At 41.6% G+C, this 11,122-nt stretch overlaps 1 long non-coding RNA gene across 1 annotated transcript; it reads right to left on the bottom strand.

Annotated features, from left to right (window-relative positions):
* Window positions 1-6,301: 6,301 nt before the first annotated feature.
* LOC148142160 (uncharacterized) lies at window positions 6,302-10,721 on the bottom strand. Its single transcript, XR_015752144.1, has 2 exons — window positions 10,063-10,721; window positions 6,302-6,520 (listed from the first exon to the last, which is right to left on the bottom strand). It is a non-coding gene; the product is annotated as an uncharacterized LOC148142160 (long non-coding RNA).
* Between the last annotated feature and the right edge of the window lie 401 nt (window positions 10,722-11,122).

Here is an 11,122-nt window from a genome sequence, read left to right as displayed (position 1 = left end):
TGGTGTGCTTTCTTTTATTGGTCAGAGTATTGAATACAGGAGTTGGGAGGTCATGTTGCAGCTGTATGGGACATTGATCAGGCCACTGTTGGAATATTGTGAGCAATTCTGGTCTCCTTCCTATCGGAAAGATGTTGTGAAACTTGAAAGGGTTGAGAAAAAATTTACAAGGATGTTGCCAGGGTTGGAGGATTTGAGCTGTGGCGAGAGGCTGAACAGGCTGTTCAGCCTCAACGATATAAAAGAGACCTAAGGGGCAACTTTTTCACGCAGAGGGTGGTATGTGTATGGAATGAGCTGTGAGAGGATGTGGTGGAGGCTGGTAGAATTGCAACATTTAAGAGGCATTTGGATGGGTATATGAATAGGAAGGGTTTGGAGGGATATGGGTCAGGTGCTGACAGGTGGGACTAGATTGGGTTGGGGTATCTGGTCGGCATGGACAGGTTGGACCGAAGGGTCTGTTTCCATGTTATACATCTCAATGACTCTATGACTGTGTTGGAATTGTTTAAAGATTAATGCAGCATTGAACTAGCAACACACAAGTCATGAATTCAAATCCCACATGAAATTAAATGCAATCAAATATGATTTTTAATGGTTTTGTACCTGTGACTAGGCAAGCTTCTGTATTGCTGTAAAATAACTCATTTATTCAGTAATTTGAGACCATTAGATTTCTGCTGGGTTCGAGTCTTAATGGATTATGGTGCGAAGGTGCGTAAATGAAATTAAGATACAGATCAAACACCATCAAATTGAATGAAAGAGTAATCTCAAGGGGCTGAATGGTCTACTCCTCTTCCTAAAGTTTCTCTAAGGCAAGGTAATTTTTCTTTGGTCCCAAACAACATTATTGATTCTTAATGAAGTCACTCAACAAGTCACTTGACTGTAAGACAACTGCTGTTCAGGAAGGTGGCTCGCCATCATCTCTTCAGCACAGTTTGAGCAAACTTGATCATAAATAGGTCATGTTACTTATGTTCTACATCCTGGGAACACAGAATTATATAAAATGTATAGCTTATAACCGTTGCTCAGTGCTAACATTGCTACCTCACAGTGCGAGGGACCCCAGTTCGACTCCAGGCTTGGGCGACTGTTTATGTGGAATTTGTATGTTCTCCCTGTGTCTGCATGGGTTTCCCCTGGGTGTGCTGGTTTCCTCCCACAGTCCAATGACATGCAGGTTAGATGAATTGACCATGTGAAATTGCCCTGTAGTGTCCAAGGTTGTATAGAAAGGGTGGATTAGCCATGGGAAATGCAGGATTATAGGGAATGGATGGGAGGGAAATCTTGGTGGGATGTTCTTCAGAGGGTCGGTATGGACTCGATGGGCTGAACAGCCTGATTCCACACTGTAAGGATTCTATTAAAAAAACACTATATTCAGCTGAACTGGTCATAGAGTCATAGAAATGTACAGCATGGAAACTGACCCTTCGGTCCAACCCATCCATGCCGACCAGATATCCAAACCCAATTTAGTCTCACCTACCAGCACCCAACCCATATCTCTCCAAACCCTTCCTATTCATATACCCATCCTAATGCCTTTTAAATACTGCAATTGTACCAGCCTCCACCACTTCTTCTGGCAGCTCATTTCATATACGCACCACTCTCTGCATGAAAACGTGGCCCCTTAGGTCTATTTTATGTCTTTCCCCTGTCACCTAAACCTATGCCTTCTAGTTCTGGACTCCCCCACCCCAGGGAAAAGACTTTGTCTATTTATCCTATCCATAACCTGACAAAATTATTAAATAAGACAGCCATGAGCAATTCACTCATGGAAATTTACATTCAGCTAATTATACATCTTAATCATGTTTCCTAAGGTCAGGGGAGTTGGTCACACTTCCCAGCCTGAATAGTTGAGTGACTAATTGTTCTGTGAAAAACAGGTTTGTTTTTTTTTCAAATTGAGTGCATGCCAGCAAAGACTGTAACAATGAGCTGTCATCATCCCCAGCTTAGAAAGTACCTTGGTAATACCCTGTTAGGACAATCATAAAAACTATGTCAATCATCATCAACCACGTCTTTTAATCCTTACCTGTTGATTAACTGGGAGACAGAGCTGTCTAGTGGGTGATATTTAAGTGTGGTTTGTTTTCTTGGTATTTTCTGTAAATATAATACCAAGATTTCAGAGCTGTGGTATAATCTAAGATTATAAAGATAGCTTTCAGTACAGAAGCACTTTAAAAAACCCAGCATTTCACATTCACAATAGGTCTAATTTATTTGGATTTAAGGAATTGTTCAGCAAAAAATCTCTCTGCAACATCAGCAGATCTTTATATCTGAAATAATTTATATCTTTTGAAGATCATTCACCAGGACAGATTTTTCAGAAGTTGTTGCCTTAAGAAAACAGATGAGAACGTCTATCTAAATGGGAACACTAGTTTCTTTTAGCACAGTAGGTAAATGTGCCAGTTATCTGCTAAATTATCTAGTGTAGTTTTGATTGTGTAATTACAACCATGATACTGAGTAAGGTATCCAACATTTATATATTAGTATCAATCCAGATAAGATTACAAAGGTGCTGCTATCCACTGTCAAACCATTGAAATTCAAACAGCCAGTTAATTTCCCACAAGCAAAACAATCCTCAATTCGTCTGTTGTTGAAATTCCTCATTTAGCTACTGTTACCTCTTGTCTTGAATATTACAATGCCCTTCTTGCCTTTCTCTCACATTTCTTCTTCCAGTACCTTGAGGTCATAAGTTGAACCATGCCCTATTCACTCATCAGCCCTATATTTGATGACCTACATTGGCTTCCAGTCAAGTGGTCTCTGGATTTTAATTCTTGCTTCCAAATCCCTGAATGATCTTTCCCTATCTCTGTAACATTTTCCAATGATTCAACCCTCCCAGATTTCTGCATTCCTCCAATTCTGGCCTTTTGTGCATCCTCAATGTTCAGCACTCCAGCACTGGCAGCCAAGAATTTAGGGCCTCACCCATGCCCTAAACCCTGGATTTCCCAGTGTAAATTATTCCACCTTTCTACATCTTCCTTATTTAAAACATTTCTCAAAATTAATTAGTTTCAATGAGCTTTTATTCACCAACCTGATGTCTTCCCATGTGGCTTGTGTCAAATTCTGTTTGAGAATGTTCTCTTCAATATCTTACTATGTTAAAAGTACTAATCAAAAGCAAGTTATGATTACTATATCCAAAACTATTATTTCAAAAACAACACTCTCCAAATAAACGTATGATGGAAGAAAATGCTTACCCCCAACTTAAGAACAACTGTTGCAAGCACATTTCTTCAGGATTATGCTTTATTCTCGTCGCCACTGAAATAACTTCACAAAGGCTGGTGTCCCATTGTCAATCACCCTTAACTTAGCAAAGTCAGGCACTAGATTCTCTGCATCCCTGACACTGCCTGTTTTATCTGTCAGTCAGGGCTCTCTGATGGGACTAACTTAATATCCCCAATCAGGGAACTCATATCTAGCTGGCTGACATCATTACAATCACTGCACAAACATGAACAAAAGAGCTGAATTCCACACGTGAGGTGAGAGTGACAGCTGTTAACATCAAGGCCACATTTGACTGAATGCAGCATCAAGGAGCCCTAGCAAAGCTGGAATCAATGGTTATCAAGAGGCAAACTCTCTGCTGGTTGGAGTCATACATGGCACTTATGAAGATGGTGGTGGTTATAGGAGGTCAGTCACCTCAGGTCCAGGACATCTCTGCAGGAGTTCCCCTGGATATTGTCCAAGGCCCAATCATCTTCAACTGCTTCGTCAATGACTTTCCCTCCATCGTAAGGTCAAAATGGAGATGTTTGCAGATGATTACACAATATTCAGCACCACTCATGAATCCCCAGATACTAAAGCAGTCCATGTTCAAATGCAACAAGATCTGGACAATAACCAGGCTTGGGTTGACAAGTGGCAGTAACATTCGCACCATACAAGTGCCAGGCAATGGCCATAGTTTTCATGACTGACCCACCTAATACCCATGTTATTCAGGGTCTGGAAAATTCTACCTTAAGTGTTTTCCATGATTTTTGACTATTGGACAACTAAAATGCTGTATTTTTGCTAATTGGCTGTTGGGTGGTGCTGCAACATGAGGTTTAATCCGTTGATTATATGAGTTATGTATAGATCCTTATACATCGAGAGGTATAAGTAAGATTGAATGATCCACAGACACACTGCATGATTCTTTCTAAATCAGTCTAGGACAAACACCAATGTCATATCCCTGATCAAAGATTTGGAATAGGAAACACTGGAACAAAAGACAGAGAAGACAAGGCTGAGCATGTTCGGTTAAATATGGTGGGAATTGACAGAAACATGAACCTGATGTCCTCTGGCAGCCACAAGGTAGTCATCCACACAACTACTAAGACTGCCTGTTTCCAAGCTGGGGTATCAACAGCCTTCCTTCCCAAGAACAAGCTGTCAACAGTCACCACTCCATCACCAGAAAATTTCAAGACCCATCTTTAGATTATTTCCATGTATAAGCTTTCATTATCAAGGTTACCATTCTAGCAACTCAGGTTTGGTTTAGCTGGTGCCAGCTATATCAAATACAGATATTAATCTGGGGTGCTCATGCAATTAGAGTGGCCAAGCAGGATGCTGGAAGAACACAGCAAGCCAGGCAGCATCAGGAGGTGGAGAAGTCAACATTTCGGCTATAACCCTTCTTTAGGACTCAGATGCAACTAAAGCAGAACCAATCAATGGTGGGAAGGTGCAGATAAGTGGCAGTCATATGATAAAATCTCCATGGTTACATGCAACCAAAGATAGTAACTGACAACTAGACAACCAAAAATCTCAGTTCATCTGGTTATCCATGTTATTAATTTCTGTGAGACACTCATGAAGCAGAAATTGCCTGCAAAATAGCCACAGGTACAGTTTTAAAAATGTGATAAACGGGTATTTAAATTTAAGTGTTTCTAGAAATAGACTCATACAGCATGGAAACAGACCCTTGAGTCCAACCAGTCCATGCCACACATAATCCCAAACTAGACTAATCTCACCTGCCTGTTCTTGGCCCATGTCCCCCTGAACCTTTCCTATTCATGTACTTATCCTATTCATGTCTTTAAACATTGTGCCCACATCCACCACTTCTTCAAGAAGTTCATTCCACACACGAACCATTTTGAATTTAGGTTAGAGATCGATCATTTTTAAAAACAGTCATGACAAAGTTGATCACGGCCAGGGTGGTGTGAAATGGATGGCTGGATGGCATCATTTTCATTTCAGTTGAATTTGTCTTTCACCCTGACATTTATGAAATATTTTGGGAAGAGAGTTTCTGCAAGATTTCTGGTAGTGGAGGGTGATTATAAGATCCTAAGACTTAGGAGCAGAAATTAGGCCATTCAGCCCATCGAGTCTGCTCTGCCATTCAATCATGGCTGATAAGTTCATATTGATGTGTTATTTAATTAACCATCCCCCTCAACAAAAGCCTACATTTTCATTAGGTAATACTGAGGACAGCACAGTGGCTCAGTAGTTAGCACTGCTACTCACAGCGCCAGGAATCCAGGTTGATTCTGCCTTGGGCGACTGTCTATGTGGAGTTTGCACATTCTCCCTGTGTCTGCGTGGGTTTCCTCTGGGTGCTCTGGTTTCCTCCCACGATTCAAAGATGCGCAGGTTGAGTGAATTAGCCATGCTAAATTGCCTATGTGTAGGTTAGGTGCATTAGTCAGGGGTAAATATAGGTTAGGGGAATTGGTCTGGGTGGGTTGCTCTTCGGAGAGTCAGTGTGGACTTGTTGGGCTGAAGGGCCTGTTTCCACACTGTAGGGATTCTGTTTCTTCTTGGCCCAGGCACATTATTTTCCATTTTTTCTGTCTTCCAATTCAAATATGTAAAAGGATGTATTTAAAAAACAGTTCCTCAATGTATGAGGCATCCAGTCTGATGTCTACTCTGAGAATTCACATTTAACTGCTACTTAAGATTGCAACTGGACAAGGTCATTCAGCCCCTTGAGGCTGTCTGCTATTCAATCAGATTGTGAGTGATCTGTATCTCACCCACATCTACCTGCCATAGTTTCATTATCCTAAATAGTCAAGCCTAGCAAAAATGTATCAATCTCAGCATGTAAGCAAAAGATCTGCCAGTGTCTGCCTTATGTCAGGTTGTAAATGTGTAAAACAAAGCAAACATATTTCCTGCCTAATACAGACAGGAAATGCAGCAGAGTTAGCAGATCATAAAACCTTTTAGTGCATGGCTGATAATACCAAGGTTTATAATTCCACAATAATTCTCATTTTATTCATCATTGTTGTAAATTATGGCAATTTTTAACACCTTATCAACCATTTTGATTAGAACATTAGAGGCTCTGTTCAAGTTCCAAAATGCCCTTCAATGCAGTTGTGAGGCAGTAGTCTTTCTGGATGTACCATCATTTGGATAGTATGTGAAAGTACATCTTTTCTTGTTCCAGTGGATGTGACAAAATCTGTGGAAGAAGAGCACAGACTTCACTGGCCACCATTTCACTTGCAGATAATTATCACCATCAAAACCAGATGCTCCTGCTCTGCTCCATCAGTTCATGGTGTTTTAGTAAATCATTCCATGCACTAAGCAGCAGTCATGTCTTCTGCATTACAACAGTTCCGTTTCAATGGAATTCATTGCCTGAGAGTCGTGTTGAATTTGTCACTTTACAGTTAGCCACAGGGAGATGGATTTATGTTGATGATGGATGCATTAGCCAACTAATTGAGATTTAGTGGGCAGTGGGGCAGTTAGATAAGAACATAAGAAATAAGAACAGGTTTGACCATTCAGTTCCTCAAGTCAATAAAATCACAGCTGATCTGATGTGTCCTTAATTCTATTCTTTTGCTTGTCTCACAAAATGCTTGAATCCCTCATCAATCAAAAACCTATCTAACCCCACACTGAACATGTTCAGTGTCTCAACTGCTCACTGTGGGAGAGAGAATTCCTATAGTGGTGACCTCAGAGAGAAGAAGTGCCTCCTCATCTCCATTTTAAAACTCTTCTACATTCCACCATGAGGGGAAATAACCTCTCAACATCTATACTGTCAAGCTCCTTCAACTTCTTATGTGTTTCGATAAGGTCACCTCCCACTCTTTCAAACTTCAATAAGTAGAGGCCTGTTCAACATTTCCTTATAGACAAACCCTTCATCCCAGGAGTCAGCCTAGTGAATCTACTTTGAACAATTTGCAATGCGAGTATATCTCTCCATAAGTAAGGTGACCACAATGGCATACAGTATTCCTGGTCTGGGTTCTCTCCACAACAGTGAAAATGGCAGACAAAATCGAAAATTGGAAGTACTGCCCCTGGACATTGCACCTACTATTTGTGCGATGACGGGGCAAGATTTATGAAAAAGAAAGTGAGGACTGCAGATGCTGGAGATCAGAGCTGAAAATGTGTTGCTGGAAAAGCGCAGCAGGTTAGGCAGCATCCAAGGACCAAGAGAATCGACGTTTCGGGCATGAGCCCTTCTTCAGGAATGGAGCGCTCCTCCATTCCTGAAGAAAGGCTCATGCCCAAAATGTCGATTCTCCTGCTCCTTGGATGCTGCCTGACCTGCTGCGCTTTTCCAGCAATACATTTTCAGCAAGATATATGAATGCAGGCATTACAGAAGCAATTGCCCATTGAAATCAGCAGCTCATTCTACTGCTCTGTCATCGTGGTGACCTGGGTATTTGAAACACAAAATGCACAGATTATCCTCGTAGACCAAGTCTGAAATCTGTTATATTATTTATTTATTACATTTGATATAGTTCCCGAGCCATGTTTGGGGAAGTTTAGTTTCCCTTTGGTTGAGGCAATGTACCATTTGGAATTCTTAAAAGTGAGGATGGGTATGCATCAAACGTTCATGAACCTATTACTGTCAGGCTTATCTGAACTGTCAACAGACTTGTTAAAATTAACTGTAAAAAGGAGCTGTCAAAGGAAGCCTGTCAAAAGTGTGAAGAGGACCTGACAAAGGGAACCTGGCATAAATGCCAGAAAGAACCATCATAAGCTCTTGTCAGATGTATCAAGAAGAATTGTCAAAACCAAGTTTCAAAGGAAACTGTCATAGCTTTTAGAAGTCCTGTTCTTTAATTTTTTGAAAAAAGGTGTTTGGTGTGTTTTGTTTTAAAGAAAGTACTGCTTACTAGTCCAGTCTGTTTGTTGATGTTCCAATATAGGCATTTCGCTACAATTGTCAGAGCATTGTCACAGCAAGCATCACCACTATTTGATTGACAACTACAGGTGGTTACAGACTCTGAAATGAGCCTATGAATTCTAGTGTTTCTGTATAGGTTGTTAACTTAAATGAAATATTTATTGTTCTAAAAGACGTTTGAAGGAATATAAATATAATAAATGAATTTTCACTTAATACAGAGTGAATGAATTTCAGAAGAGTGAAATTCTAATAGACACTTAGCAACTCATTTTATTTAATCACAAAATTGGTTTGGAGATCTCTCCATGGTGATTGTGAGGTCAGTTGGCATATGAAGGTGTAAGTGTAAAGGATGGCCACCCAGTCTGCCTCTGAACCTAGAAACATCCTTATGGAAAGTTTATGGAACAGGAATTCTCTCACATCTGTGCACGCAAGACATGGACAAAAATCCAGACCTCTATGTGGTCTCATTAACGTCTTGTAGGTTGTAGTAGAACTTTACTACTTCTATTTTCCATTTCTCTTGCAGTAAGGGCCAACATTCCATTTGCTGCACTTACATTACCAGCCACTTTATGATTCATGTACAAATTACCCAGATTCCTCTGTACTGCAGCATTCCACAGTATCTCTCCATTTAAATCATACTTTAACTTTCCATTCTTTCTCCGCCAAAATGGAAAATCTCATATTTCCCTACGTTATATTCTACTGCCAAATTTTTGTTCACTCACTAAACCTATTTACATTGATTTTATATGCACAGTGAAGGAGGTTACCTCAAAGTACAATGGGATCTTGATCAGATGGGTCAATGGACTGAGCAGATAATCTAGATAAATGTGAGGTGCTACACTCTGGTAAGACAAATCAGGGCAGGACTTGCACACTTAATGGTAGGTTCCTTGAGAGTATTGATGAACAAAGAGACCTTGGGTGCAGGTTCAAAGTTTCTTGAAAGTGAGGTCACAGATAGATAGGCTAGTGAAGAAGCCACGTAGCATGTTTGCCTTTATTGGTCAGAGCATTGAATATTGGAGTTAGGTCATGTGACTGTTGGACATTGGTTAAGCCACTTTTGGAATATCATATTCAATTCTGCTATAGGAAAGATGTTGTGTATGGAGGGTGGTGCGTGTATGGAATGAGCTGCCAGAGGAAGTGGTGGAGGCTGGTACAATTACAATAGTTAAAAAGCATTTGGATGGTATATGAACAGGAAGGGTTTAGAGGGATATGAGCCATAAGGTGGCAAATGGGACAAGATTAATTTAGGATATCTGCTTGGTATGGACGAGTTGGACCAAATGTTCCAGTGAAGCTCAACGCATCCTAGAGGAACAGCATCTCATCTTCCGACTAGGCACGTTACAGCCTGCCAGTCTCAACGTTGAATTCAACAATTTCAGATGATTATCCCATTTCGACCCCTCTGTTTTCATTCTGCTCTGTAATTTTATTTCATTTATTTTATTTATCTTTTTTTAATATTATTTTCACTGTTCTGTACCTCTTATTTCTTGATTGTCTCTCTTTCTCTCGCTCCCCACTCTCTCATCACCATTTTCCTCTCCCCCCACATATTTTGTCACATAGCACTGGCTTCAGTCTTGGTCACTCACAGCTCCTAATCTCCCTATAATCTCTCTAAACACTGTCATTATCACCTCTTTATTGCTACCTTTGCTTCTGGAACCATGACTCCCCTTCTCTCAGCCTCGTATAAATACTTCCCTATTTCTCCCTTTTTTTAGCTTTGACAAAGGATCAATTAGATTCAAAACGTCTGCTCTTTTCTTTCCTTACAGATGCTGCCAGACCTGCTGAGATTTTCCAGCATTTTCTCTTTTGGAAGCAGGACGCTCCCCTGCAGTATCAGACACGCCCGCGGCCGTGGCCTCAGCCTCTGCGATCACTCCCGGGGCCTTTCCGGTGGAGCAGAGCCTGGTCTCGGAGTTCGTAAAACTCTGAGAGAAGATCGATTCAGCAATGGAGGAGACCCGAACCAGGCTGGAACCGATCTCAGTCATACTGCAGAAACATGACCAGGAGATCCAGTGACTCGGACAGCGCATCATGGAGGTGGTGCAGGGGGCCGCAGCTTCCAAAATCGCGGTGGAATACGTGGGGGGAGGGTCCAATCCCTGGAACAGCAAGTATGGGCCTTAGCCAAGCAGGTCGACGACCGCGAAAATCGAGGTGGTCGGAAGAATATCCGCCTGATCGGGCTGCCGGAGCGGGAAGAGGGAGGCCAGCTGGTCAGCTTCTTGGAGCAATGGCTCCCGCAGTTTTTGAAGTTGGAAGTCGGGGCGGACTGGGTGTGGGTCAAGCGGGCCAACCGGGTCTTCCTTTTGTTTCACCAGGACTGCCTCAGGTTAAACTTTAGCTGGGATGGGTTGAGTGGCCACTTTTAATTTTCTTGTCGTAAGACACATGCAGCTTTTTTGTACTTTCTTTTGTCTGGTTTGGGGCCCGGCTCCAGCTAGAAGGAAGGGTTTGTGGGTAATAAGAACGCCACTCCCCCACTGTCCCCCCCTCAACCCCAACCCCAACCCCAACCCCAACCCCGTGAGCAAGGGGGAAAGTCTCTTCTGAGTTGTGTTATATGTTGATTCATTGCAGAAGTAGTTGTTAGTGGTTTTGATTTGGTAGTTTTTGCAGTTGTATTTTCAAGTTTATACAAACTGTTTACTGTTTTCACTTGGCACACTATAACTGGGGTTCTTCCTCCCAGGGGGCATGGGCTGCTTCGAATGGCTATGGCTAGCCACTCATTTAAATGGTGCACCTGGAACATTAAGGGGAGTCATACACCGATTAAGAGAAAAAATATACTTGCCAGCCTTAGAAAGGAAAGTGTCGATGTGGCCTTACTGCAAG

The sequence above is a fragment of the Chiloscyllium plagiosum genome, unplaced genomic scaffold (assembly GCF_037043375.1).
Source record: "Chiloscyllium plagiosum isolate Xiang-an unplaced genomic scaffold, Cpla_swu_hap1 HiC_scaffold_30, whole genome shotgun sequence".
Classification (NCBI taxonomy): Eukaryota; Metazoa; Chordata; class Chondrichthyes; order Orectolobiformes; family Hemiscylliidae; genus Chiloscyllium; species Chiloscyllium plagiosum.
This window is presented reverse-complemented; position numbering and strand designations above follow the sequence as displayed.